The 13,373-nt window shown below is 43.4% G+C and overlaps 1 protein-coding gene and 1 long non-coding RNA gene across 8 annotated transcripts in view; one reads left to right on the top strand and one right to left on the bottom strand.

Moving 5' to 3' along the window:
• The window catches only part of LOC127045419 (uncharacterized), a 40,222-nt gene extending 33,745 nt beyond the window's left edge, over positions 1–6,477 (bottom strand). For all 4 annotated transcript variants that reach the window (XR_007772684.1, XR_007772682.1, XR_007772681.1 and 1 more), the window contains exons 1-2: positions 6,212–6,477; positions 5,547–5,608 (exon numbers count right to left, since the gene is read on the bottom strand). This is a non-coding gene — a long non-coding RNA (uncharacterized LOC127045419). The remainder of the gene's footprint in view (positions 1–5,546; positions 5,609–6,211) is intronic.
• A 10-nt stretch (positions 6,478–6,487) lies between these two features.
• Positions 6,488–13,373, top strand: part of ZHX1 (zinc fingers and homeoboxes 1) — a 31,544-nt gene continuing 24,658 nt past the window's right edge. Inside the window, exons 1-3 of one of the 4 annotated variants that reach the window (XM_050940754.1) lie at positions 6,488–6,775; positions 7,951–8,058; positions 9,970–10,118. The gene's annotated coding sequence lies outside the window, so the exon portion shown is untranslated. Of the gene's footprint in view, positions 6,776–7,906; positions 8,059–9,969; positions 10,119–13,373 lie in introns of all 4 variants that reach the window. The other 3 variants (XM_050940753.1, XM_050940751.1, XM_050940755.1) reach the window with 3 other exon arrangements.

The raw sequence follows: 13,373 nt of genomic DNA, 5'->3' as shown, positions 1-13,373 counted from the left end.
GCCACCCTAGCAGCAGCTTTCTCCCTTTGCATGACTGATGTTGCATCCTGTATAATAAGCAGCTATAACCACTGGGATGTTTTTCTCACAGAGATCCAATCTTGTGAGTAAATGTTGACCACGTTCCTTTAGTCTTCCAAAAACACATTCATTGGTCATTCTGCATGTGCTAAGCTGGTAGCTGACTCTTCCCTTGGTGCTGTCGAGGTAGCCAGTGTACAACTTCATGGGGAAGAGGTAGGCTAGGTCCCCCAGAATCACTGTTGGTATTGAAATACCAATGGTAATCTGCCAGTCAGGAAAGAATGTCCTGCTTTCAACTTTCTGAACAGCCCTTTGTTCTTCGAGTGCTTGCTCATATCGATTCCAATTAGGTGTGCGCGCACTGCATGCATGATTGTTGCGAGGGTAAAAAGCTTCCGACAATCAGTGGGTTGGCTGAGGCGCCCCCTGGAGTGGCGCCCTTATGGCACCGGATATATGCCCCTGCCGACCCAGCGCCCCCTCAGGTCCTTCTTACTGCTCGTGACAGTTGTTGGAACTGTGGAGCGTGGCATAACTGATCTCCACTCCCTAGCTCTTTACACCTTTCTCCAACCGCCTCTCTTATTTCCTCCTATTACTTCCTAATTCCCAAGGCAAAGGGCGGGGCTACGGCCCATTTTGGACCTCTGTGGACTCAACAAATTCATGGTAAAGATGAAGTTCTGTGTGGTTTCCCTGGGGACCATTATTCCTTCCCTGGAGACTGATACATCGCCCTCGACATGAAGGATGCATACTTCCATATAGCGATTTACCCACCACACAGGCATTTCCTCTGCTATGTGGTCAACCAACAAACACTTCCAATTTACTGTACTTCCCTTCAGCCTGTCCACGGCACCAAGGGTCTTTACGAAGTGCATGGCTGTCATAGCTGCCTCCCTCCCTCGACATCGGATCCAGGTGTTTCCGTACCTTGACGACTGGCTCATTCGGGGTCGCATCGAGCTCCAGGTACAATCTCATGTTCGGTTCACCATGAGCCTGTTCAGATACCTGGGCCTGCTGCTCAATGCTGAAAAGTCCACTTTGCAGCCGACTCAAAGAATAGACTTCATCAGAGCTGTCCTAGATTCAAATCTCGCCTGTGCATGCCTTCCAGAAGCCGCTTCCAGGCCATGGCAGCAATTATCCTCAGCCTCCAGAACTTCCCAACCTCCACAGCTCGCATGTGTCTCAATCTTTTGGGCCACATGGCGTCATGCACCTTCATGACCAAACATGCCCGACTACGTCTCCATCCTCTCCAGGCCTGGCTCGCATCAGTCTACCATCCAGGCCGGCACGATTTGGACACAAGACGTCCGGCAGTACCATGAGCACTATCGTCCCTGGCTTGGTGGCTGAACCCCAACTTAGTATGTGGGGGAGCGCCATTCCATGCACCACAGCCCTCCCTGGTCCTGACCACAGACACGTCATCTTTGGGCTGGGACGCTCACCTCAAGAACCTTCGTATACAAGGCCTTGGTCCTCTCAAGAGAGAACCCTACACATCAATGTATAGGAACTAAGAGCAGTTTGCCTGGCGTGTCAGGTTTTCCGTGAGCACCTTTAAGGGCTGTTGTGTCCCGGTCCTCATGAACAATACAACGGCCATGCTTTACATCAACAAGCAAAGGAGAGCGATTGTCCCCCCTCTTTCGGGAGGCCATCAAATTGTGGGAGTTCTGCATAGCCCACTCGATCCACCTGGTGGCGTTTGTTTCTCCCAGGAGTCCAGAACACCTTGGCAGATCACCTCAGCAGATCCTTCCTGGCTCATGAGTGGTCGATTTTGCCCAGACGTTATCAGTTCTGTTTTCCAGAGGTGAGGATTTCCCCACGTCGACCTCTTCACCTCTCATGAGAATCGGAAGTGTCAGGTGTTCTGTTCTCTTCAGGGGCGCTCCCAGGGCTCCCTGTTGGACGCCTTCCTGATACCATGGAAGGACCATCTGTTTTACACCTTTTCTCCATTCCCATTAGTCCACAAGGTCCTTCTCAAATTGCGAATGGACAAGGCCTGCTTAATACTAATTGCCCCAGCATGGCCCAGGCAGCATTGGTACACCACTCTCCTCAACCTGTCACTGACTGCACCAATTCCTCTTCTGCTGTGGCCAGACGTGATTACCCAGGAGCACAGCTGACTGTCATCTGGACCTACAATCCCTCCATCTCACAGTATGGATGCTGCATGGCTAACTTGATCTGAGCTCCGTTGCTCCCGCTCGATGCATCACATTCTCTTGGGTAGCAGAAAGCCCTCTACTAGGACCACGTATCTGGCCAAATGGAAGTGCTTCTCCTGCTGGTGTGCTCTGAGCAATACTGCCCCTCTGGAGGCGTCAGTACCTACCATCTTAGACTATCTCTTGTCCTTCAAACATCAGCGCCTAGCAGTTTCATCCATCAGAGTACACCTAGCAGCGATTTCAGCCATCCACATGGGCAAAAATGGGCGCTTGGTCTTCTCCAATCCTATGGTCAGCAGGTTCCTCAAAGGACTAGAACATTGTACCCGCACATTCGGCATCTGGCCCCTATGTGGGACCTCAATTTGGTCCTATCCAGGCTCACAGGTGCGCCATTCGAGCCAATGGCCACTTGCTTGCTTTTGTACCTTTCCTGGAAAACAGCTTTCCTTGTCGCCATTACCTTGACAAGACGTGTCGGAGCTTCGAGCCCTCACTTCGGACCCACCATATATGGTGTTTCATAAGGACAAGGTACAGCTGTGACCACACCCCACCTTCATTCCTAAGGTGGTGTCTGCCTTCCATGTCAGTCAAGACATCTTCCTTCCGGTCTTCTATCCAAAGCCGCACGCTTCTTGACAGGAACAACAGCTGCATTCACTAGACATTCGCAGGGCCCTCACCTTTTACATTGAGCAAACAAAACCTTTCCGAAAGATGACCCAGCTGTTTATGGCAGTGGCAGACTAGATGAAGGACCTCAGTCTCCACACAGCGTATCTCGTCCTGGATTACATCATGCATCCAGGCATGCTATGACTTGGCTGGCACCCTGGCTACGCACCTTACTGCCCACTCAACTCAGGCTCAAGCTTCGTTCTCTGCCTTCCTGGCTCATGTGCCCATACAAGAGATCTGTAGGGCAGCAACTTGGTCTTCAGTCCATACCTTCGCTTCTCACTGTGCGATAGTGCAGCGGTCCAGGGGTGATGCTGCATTTGGTTCAGTGGTCCTGCACTCTGTGACATCTCTCTGACCCCACTGCCTAAGTAAGGCTTGGAAGTCACCTAATTAGAATCGATATGAGCAAGCACTCGAAGAAGAAAAGACGGTTACTCACCTTTGTAATAATTGTTCTTCAAGATGTGTTGCTCATATCCATTCCAAACCTGCCATCCTTCCCCTCTGTCGAAGTAGCCAGCAAGAAGGAACTGAGGGGGCGTTGGGTCGACAGAGGCACGGCCACTCCAGGGGGCGCCTCAGCCGACCCACCAAGTGTTGCTAGGGTAAAAATCTTCCAACAATCTTGTACGCGGCGCACGCTCCCCTAATTGGAATGGATATGAGCAACACATCTCGAAGAACAATTACAAAGGTGAGTAACCATCTTTTCTTAAACATAGGAGTTTCATCCATCTTCCCTGACCAGTCCACATTGATATCAGTGAATTGTCCCCAATCCACCAACCCTTGCATAATCATGGAAAAGTAGCCCTTTCTGTAGATGTGCTCTGTGGCAAAGCGGGCTGATGCCGAAGTAGGTATATGGGTGCTGTCAGTCCCCCTACCACACACTGGGAACCCCATTGCTACAATCCATCCACTATGTCCTTGCACACGGCCTGTCTACGTATTTGCATGACAATGGCCCCCAACTGTGGATTTTCAAACTGTAAAATGATTTCCCACTGACAAAGCAGTCCGGCATTGCAAGTTTCCAGCATGTGATCACCACTCCTCTGTCAATGCTGCTCTTATTCTGGTGTCCTTGCACTGGAAGGCTGATGCAAGCTCAGAACACAGATCCAGGAATATGGCCTTCCACATTGGAAAGTTCCTGTCATCCCAAACATGACTGATGGGATCACAACATAATGCAGTGCTCATTTCTCAAACCCACAAGTGGTGCACCACCATCAGCAAGTGCTCCATGAACGCCACCAACAGCATTGTATTGTTTTCGCTTTGTCCCTTAGCAAGCTGTCTTAGAAGAAATTGGCATGCCTCTGTTGTTGCTGTACTTCCTGCAAGTCTGTAAATATAAGAGAATTGTGCATCCTGTATTTGCAACATTCATGATGATGATAGTGCAGATCTCTGTTGGCTCCTCACTTCTGTCAGAGATGGCAGAGACCAAAAAGGGTTGTGTGGATTTTGTGAATTTTTTTTTTAAAGGCACAGTAATTGATATATGGGTAGTATTATGGGATGGAGAAAGTTGCATTCTGGGAACTTGACCCCTTACTTCCTGATGTTCCTGGGCAAGTCATTTCTATCCCAAAAGGTACTATGCAGCAGTGCATGGCATACTGGGATAACTACCCATGGTGCATCAACTTTGTATTGACCCAAGCATTCCTGGTGAGTGCTTGCAGTGCTGAAGAAAGCACTTATAAAAGCACGGGCGGCTCTAGGTATTTTGCCGCCCCAAGCACGGCAGGCAGGCTGCCTTTTGGTGGCTTGCCTGCGGGAGGTCCTCAGTCCCGCAGTTTCAGCGGCGCGCCTGCAGGAGGTCTGCCGAAGCCACAGGACCAGCGGACCCTCTGCAGGCATGCCGCCCTCCCAGCGACCGGCAGAGCGCCCCTCATGGCTTGCTGCCCCAGCCACGCGGTTGGAGCGTTGGTACCTGGAGCTGCCCCTGTAGAAAAGCGTTTATAAAATTTTGGCAGCCGTCTGCTGACATAACTGACAACCAAAGATTGTAGGGTAAACATGGCCTTAGTAAGGAAAACCTACTTGGTGGTAAGTAAGTGGCTTATCATTTAGGGATATATCCTTGCTTTGAATATGACAGGCCTCAGGTTCATACTGTGGTAAAACTTGGATGTAATGGGTGGTGGGGGATGGCTCCTACCTCAGAGGCTACAAGAAAGCTGTGTTAAACAAATCAGTAGCAACCAGTCAGAATAACCAGATATTCTGTGCATCCAAATGCACAGGTCTGAGGATGTTTGGAGAAACATCAGAGAAGTTAGTAGTGGAGAATACAAAGAGACCTCATCCCTCACTGTCAAAACCAGCATAACAATCTGTTGGTCTCTCTCAACATCAATGGTATTCAAGAAGGGACTAATCACTTAAAAAAAAAAAATCTGGAGCTGGATCTCCAAGGAAATCTTGATGCATTTTCTTCCCAAACAAACACAATCCTCAATATGACCAGACAAAATGAGTGTCTGTCAGAGCTTACAATTCCTGTGCAAGACTGCCTTTTTTTCTACCCACTGCACCCAAAGTCTTAAATGGCTGTTAAAAGGCAGCAAGGCTTAGATTGCAAGTAACGAATCTAAAGCTGTTCATGGACAAGATCACACTCAGTACCTGTTCAGAGAAACACTCTCTGGCTGAGTCCTGGAGCCTCCAGCAACAATACTGGATCACCTCTGAATTCCGTAGTTGACAGGCATTTCCCATTTGTGATGAATTAGGAAAGAAGGTGAAAAAGAAAATTATCACTCACCTCGTTCTGAGAAAGATTGAACCAGTTTTTCTGAAATGTTAACAACAAAAAATCTGTCTGAGGCAGATGCCTGGCATGTGACATTTCTGCCCAACCAGCTGAAATGTGGTAAAGTTATAAGTAACTGAGACCAGTCTTACAATGGAAAGTGATAAGTAACATTCACTATAGTTGTTGCTCCAGCTCCACTGGTAAAGAAACAAAAAGAGCACAGATCCATTCTTTTTCCTCCTTGGAGGTCACCTTTAAGAGCAGTGCCCACTCTTTTCAGTGTTTCCAACACAGAAAGAAAAAAAATGTTTGAAACCCAGACATTGCAGCACCCTGCTAATGTGTAAACTGGAAAATGAAACTATCTAATTGGCTTGATTGCATTTATTCATTTCAAACACAAACAGTGAAAAGGAAATTAGACAAAATTGTAATAATCTGCTTATTTAGTTAACACAACTACATTGTAACCTGAGAAGAGCTAGGAGAGAGAGACAGCCTTGGGACAGGACAGGCTTTGCCTCTCAGGTCTTACCTTAGCAGCTCCGTTGGTGAGAGAGCTGTTGTGGAAGTCGTCCACGTGAGCACTAGCCTCCTTGTCCAATCTCTTCCCCTGATCCCGATGGCTGGAATGGAACCTTACTGGGACCAATCACCGGGCAGCCGTCTGTTGTGCCAGCTTTATAAATGGTGGCAGCTACCACTCCCCAGCTTCACACGCAGGGGAGAGGAGATTGTATCGCTGTTGGAGCAGCTCCTCCCCTCCCTGCTACTCCTGATCTCTGCATTCTTGTATTATTGGGTGAGTGAGAGAGAGAGAGACACTGCCTATTGCTACACTCCTTTCCCACACTCAGATCATAGCATAGATACAGAGTCCAGGGAGAAATGCAATTTTAATTAAGGGATAAAATCAGGGTCTGTGTGTTTAGGGTGGGTGGGTTTAAAGTGCTGGGAGTTCAAAGTTCACAGTTCAGTTACCCACCCCTCCCCAAAAAAAGTGCAGTAGTTTTTTAAATGCAAGATGGCGACGAAGCAGTAAGAGGAGGAGGTACTGACACAGGCTGAGTGGGAGAGAGGCAGAGAGGAGCACTTCAAGGTAGGGATTTTAGCATTCGTTGCTTTCTCAGCTGTGGGGTTCAGGGGCTGATTGGAGAATGTGAAAGAGACTGAGTGAAATCTCTGTAGTGGAAGCTGGGAGGTATTTCTCTCTGACATACACATTCACACATCTCCAGCCATTGCTTCTGTAACTGAAATTTGTGAGGGCTTCCCCCCTTCAGTTCTCAATCACTTATAATATGAGAGAAGGGTGTTTGGGATCAACAAACTTACACCCTGGATTACTGTGGGGAAATGTTACAAGAAAGACGTCTCCCCAAGGTTTAGCCAGAAGCAAGGAGAAAACTCCCCTATGGTTTATTCCAAAACTGCCAAAGACAGGAAAGAGGGGGTGTTTTCATGGAGATGTTTGGATACTTTTTAAGATTTTTGCGGTGGGAGGGGTTGAGTGTGCTTCTCCCCACCCTTCGCCTCCCTATTGTTTGTCTGCAGCTGATGAGACCTATGTTGTGCGTTCTCCCTATGGTGATTTAGAGGAGGCCCTAAATACTGTTGGGGGCAGCTTTTTGGGAGAGTTGGAGGCTATGTGTTGGGGAGGGGGAGCAGGACCTAAAAATTAATCACAGTTTTGAAATGTACAAACGTGGCGATCTCTGTCCCAGTCAAATGAGATTTTTAAATCTCTTGAACACCCTGCAAAATCCTTCATCCTGAAGTAATGTTAAGTTTTTTTTTTTGTTTTAAACTGCTGTAAAATTGCTGAAGAACCAGGGAGATTTTCTTCTTTCCCCACTTCTCCCTCCCTCCCACGTCCAAATATGAGAGTTTGGCAGCTGTGCAAAGAGGATTTTGTGTATGTTTTTGTTTTTCACAAATGATGGAGGAAAATTGGACAAGTCAGATGAAAAGCAGCATAATGAACGTTAAATTTTCATAAATTTGAGGGACCCAGTATGTGTTTGTTTTTAATATGCCAGTGTTTACCCATGTGGGTCTTTTATTTAACTAATTGTGGTTATGGGCTCAGATCAGACAGTTCTAATTCTAGCTTTCTTTAATCATCTTAAAATGTAAAATGAGTTTGAGTTTGAAAAGATGGAACATGCAGCAGTGTTTTCATGCAAACTTTGTGATACGTCATTTTTACTTTGTTTTCTGGGACATATAGATACCCAGTTCTGCATTCTGATTTTCAACTCTTCCCCAGATCAGGATGCACAGTAATAGAGATCCAAAGCAGCGTCAATAAACCACATACTTTTGAAAAGGTGCTGTGCCTCTGAAAGGGGTTAGAACACCTGCAGTAGTGAACACTAACTGGTAGGTACCTATGCTTTACCTCTGAGCACTTTAATCTTTCTGGGAGGACAATTAGTCATACCAATGAGAGCAGTTTACCTTTCTCTATTTTTCATTTAAAGCATAAGCAGCTGGGATGTAAATGGATTTGCAACCAGAAATAAATAGCCCTTATTTTAAAAATAATAGCACCAGTACACAGGGAGCATGTTGGAGTTATTCAGAAACATGAATTTCATGACAAAATCTAAATCTTTATGAAGAGGAGTTAAAACCACAGTCAGTTTAGACCAAACATTTGTTTTTGTTTACAATAATTTTACAAAATCGAATACGACAAAATTTTTTTAAAGTAGATTCATAGATGATCTGGCCAGAAGGGACCACTGTGATCCTCCTGTACAACACAGACCACAAGACTTCTCTGAATTAATTCCTGTTTGAATAAGAGTATATCTTTTAAAAAAAAAATCCAAGTTTTGATATAGAAATTGCAAATGATGAAGACTCCACCATAACCCTTGGTAAATAAATCCATTCCAATAGTTAATTACCTTCACTGTTTAAAAATGTATGTCTGTCTTCTAGTCTGAATTTGTCTAGTTTCAACTTCTAGCCATTGGATCTTGTTATACCTTTGTCTATTAGATTGAAGGGTCCTTCTATTATCAAACTTCCGTTCCCCGTGTAGATACCTGTAGACCAGCGGTTGGCAACCTTTCAGAAGTGGTGTGCCGAGTCTTTATTTATTCATTCTGATTTAAGGTTTCGCGTCCCAGTAATACAGTTTAATGTTTTTAGAAGGTCTCTTTCTATAAGTCTATTATATATAACTAAACTATTGTTTGTATGTAAAGTAAATAAGGTTTTTTAAATGTTTAAGAAGCTTCGTTTAAAATTTAAATTAAAATGCAGAGGCCCCCGGACCTGAGTGCCACTGAAAATCACCTCGCGTGCTGCCTTTGGTAGATGTGCCATTGGTTGCCTACCCGTTATAGACTATGACCTAATTTAAATCACCCCTTAATCTTTTCTTTGATAAATTGAACACCTTGACCTCCTTGAGCCTTTCACCAGAAGGCATGTTTTACAATCCTTTAAAAATGTTCATGGATCTTCTGAATCCTCCCCACTTTATTAACATTCTTCTTTAATTATAGATGCCCAAAGTGGATACGATAATCCAACAGTGATCACCCCAGTGCCAAATACAGAAGTAAAATAACCTCCCTTGCCCTACTTGATATTCCCATTTTATACATCTATCCATCACATTAGCCTTTTTTTGTGTGAGCTCATTCAGCTGATTATGCATCATGATCCACCCTCAACCTCTTTTTTTCAAAGTCATTGTTTCTCAGGACAGTATCCTCCATCCTGTAAGTATGACCTACATTCTTTGGTTTTGTATGACTTCACATTTTGTTGTACTGAAACACACGTTGGCTAGTACCCAGTTTATGAAGCAATCCAGATTGCTCTGTATGAGGCCTGTACCCTTCAGTATTTATAACTCCCCCAATCTTTGTGTCATCTGTAAACTTAATCAGTGAGTATTTTATGGTTTCTTCCATGTCATTGATAAAAATGTTATACTCTAGGGCCAAGAACTGATCCCTGTGGGATCCCTGTAGAAATGCACCCACTTGATGATGATGATGATGATTGATGATGATAGTCCCCATTTACAATTACATTTTGAGACCTGTGAGTTAGCCAGTTTTTAATCTATTTAATATGTGCCATGGTTAAGAGTAGCTATGAAGTACCATCTTAGCGTTCCTCTCAAAAGAACTGAATTCAAATTTTGTTTAAGATCTTCACTTATAGTATTTGGGTCTTAACTTAGTTTCATGTTCATATTGCAAAATTGCATCATGCAGGATCCAGTCTTATAACCTGCTGATGACTCTCCATATTTATTGATTTCAGTGGGAATTGAACAAGCTGCAGATCAAGGTCACAGTTTGTAGTCATTGTTCAGGAGAGTCCTGGAGCATAGATGACTGGAAGTAATGTCTGTTTATATGGATGGACAGAACTGAGTGAGACAGCTTGCATAGCATTGTCTTCTTTCTTTTGTATAGCCAGCATTGCTCTTCAAGTGTCATGAGCACTATATTAAAACGGTTCGTGGAATGGTAGAAATAGGCTTTTGAACACCTCTTCAGACACCTTCTAAAATAATAGAAATAAAAATACTTGGCAGTTGCATAGCACTCTAAATCGTCAAAGCATGTTACAAACCTTACCTCAATGTTATTAAAGGTCAAGAATGGTGCCGTTTTTGACTAAAACCTGAAAATTAGGAACACTTTTTTCTGTAAATTTAAAAATTAACCTGAGCTTGAATCCTTATGTCCTTATTTTTGCTATTTGTGTATACCCTCATCATTATTTTATTGTTGAAGCTTCCAAAAGTGCTCAGATTCACAGAACTAATAGAGATAAGGTCTGTACCCCAAAGAGCTTTATAACTGAGGCTCTGTTCCCAGGGGCTCATGCATGGGCATAAGGGATCACCTTGCAGGAATGGGGCCTAATAATGCTCTATATAATGAGTCAGGTTTGTGGGGAGAGAATAGGGGTAGAGAAGGGCCTGCAGTATAGTAATAAGATTGTACTGTTTAGACTTGCTACAGCAGTATAAATCTTCAAAGGCCTGTACAAATTACCAGTTAATCCTTAAAATACCTACAGGATATGAAACAATTTCATGTTCAAATAGGAGGAACGTCAAGCAAGGGGAGGCCTGATGATGCATGATGCTTTCATCTCCCAAGGTGGATCAGCACACTGGTTAAATGCCTGGGCAGAGATCAGAGTGAGGTCTGGCCTACACTACAGGATTAGATTGACATAAGTTGCCTTATGTCAACACAGTGGAAGTGTCTTCACTTAAATTTGGCTCCTGCCAATGTAAGTGCCTCTCTACACCGATGTAGTAACACTACCTGCCTGAATGGCATCAAGTCATAGTTGATGTAATTAAGTTGATGCAATGTCAATGTAGTAGACGCTGTTGCTTATGTGGACTATTACTAGCTTTCAGGAGCCACCCCACACTGACAATACAATTGATCCTGGTAAAGACTCTTGACACACCGAGCCAAGTGTGCAGAACCACAAGTGATTTTAATAACTGTGGTGTCTGTATGCTAACTTAAGTTAGGTCAATATAATTTTGTAGTATAGACATGGCCTTAGTTAGATGAAGCCAGAATCAAAACTCAGGAGTTTCTGACTCTCAGCCCACTGATTACATTAGCATCCACTGATAACTTGTTAAATACTATGGGTGGGATTTTCAAAAGCACTCAACATTGGCCTAACTTTGCATTAAGAAGTAGTAGTAGTAGGATTGGATACTTATTTATGCCCTGATCCTGCAAATTGTTCAGCGCATGGACACACAGGTTCACCCACACAGAAGTCTGGGCATTCCATGTGGGTGCAGCATCCGGATCTTTATGCATAGAGCAGTTTGCAGGTTTGGCTCCTATAACATATATCTGCTTGGAATATATCTGTAAAAACAAGTGGAAGTTAAAAATAAATATCCAGACCTTCTTTATACGTCATGAACAAACAAGTACATCTTCCAAGCCTTTGTAGGTCCTCTCTCTCTCTCTCTCTATCTATATCTCTCTCTCTATCTATATCTATATCTTATATATGCCTAAGAGGACCTACAAAGGCTAAAATATGCACTTGTTTGTTCGGTGTATAAAAGAGGTCTGGATATTTATTTTTAACTTCCACTTGTTTTTACGTAGGATAACTTGCATATCTTGTTTTTGCTGGAGGAGTCTATGGGTGATTAGAGAGCTAGTGAAAAGAAAGCATCATAAGAAATCAAAACCTGAGCAATTTAGTGGGGGAAGAGATTTGCAGTTCAAAACTTTAGGGATTTGTATTTTTTAGTTAACAAGCATTAAATTTAACTCCAGAATCTTGACAAACTGTTCCCCAGTTTTCTGGTTCTCAAAGTCCTCCCGCAAAAACAAGGAAAATAAGACCCGATTCATTTTTTTTTAAAGGCAAAAAAAAAAAATGTTAACCCATACCCTTTTTCAGACTTTTTTCACACATTAGAAGGATGCAGAATGGACTCTTTCTCCCCTCCCCCCCCCCTTTGGCAGTCACCTGTAAAGCTTTTCAAATATTTTAATTTCAGCTGGATCAAATCCATAGATATTATCTGTGACCTGGTGCAGAGGGGAAGTGTTGGTGCTTACTGGTTTTTACTCATGGGTTAGTGAATGGACTGTACTGATTTTGGGGACAATCTGTCTCCTCACCTGTAAGCACTTAAGTCCCAATATTGCAATGAGCTTCATGCAGATGGACCATTGCATCAATGTTGATCTTATTGGCGGTTCGGGGCTGAAGACTGCTCTAGCCAGGAGTAACTTCTCTGTGCTGTTTTGCATGGAGATGTTCAGTAATTTCCACATAAAACAAGAAAATAAAAAGCTTACTCAAACATTTCATTTAGAAATACCCCCTTCGACTGTATTAAAATGAAAATGTAGGATTCATAGTCTCCACTGATGGATCTGACACTTCTCACTGGAATCCAATAAAGCCAGGTTTTTGCAAAATTGGATTTAATTTCACAAGTGGAAGTCTTGGGAGTTACAAAGTCATTTTACTACTCATTTTTATTGCCCCAGTGAACATATGGAGGAGAACACTGTCAATCTTAAAAGTGTACCTTTGTCCTGCACTCTGTTTTTATATGTAATATATAAAAAGGAAAGAGGGCACATTTTATTTTAAATTTATTTATGCTGCCTCACAGCACAGCACACAATTAGAAGGCACTACCTTCCCCAATGGAGGATTCAAACAAAAAAAAATATTTGAGACTTCTTCAGTTTTCCAATAAATCCTTAGCTGTGCAGGGATATGTAAATAGCTTTGAATTTTAAAAGCAATCTTTCTGAATTGTGTATTGATTGGATATAAAATAGTAGCACTGTAATATGCAGTTTGAAACAAAGGTGAGGTTTTGTTCATTTGATGTTAGCCTTTTTTGTTTTTCAGCAAAAAAAAGAAAAAGTGGTTTCTGTTCCCATGAAAACCAAATTTGCAAAATCATCATGAACATTTTAGTCTAGGCACAAAATCTTTTTACCCAACCTTAGCTTGATGATGGTGAAAAAACTAATATTGTACTTGGCTGTCAAAAAAAATTACTCGCCCCAAGCAAAAGAGCCAGTAGAATTTTGCTAAGCTACCTTCAACAACAGATGCATCTTATTCCCATGAGGCTCCCACAGTCTGCCTGTTTTCTTATGCTAAACTTGGACAGTCTCATAAATGTTCTCTTT

Source organism: Gopherus flavomarginatus, chromosome 2 (genome assembly GCF_025201925.1).
Source record: "Gopherus flavomarginatus isolate rGopFla2 chromosome 2, rGopFla2.mat.asm, whole genome shotgun sequence".
In the NCBI taxonomy this organism is placed as follows: Eukaryota; Metazoa; Chordata; order Testudines; family Testudinidae; genus Gopherus; species Gopherus flavomarginatus.
Note: the sequence above shows the minus strand (reverse complement) of the source record. Positions and strands in the feature narration are given on the sequence as shown.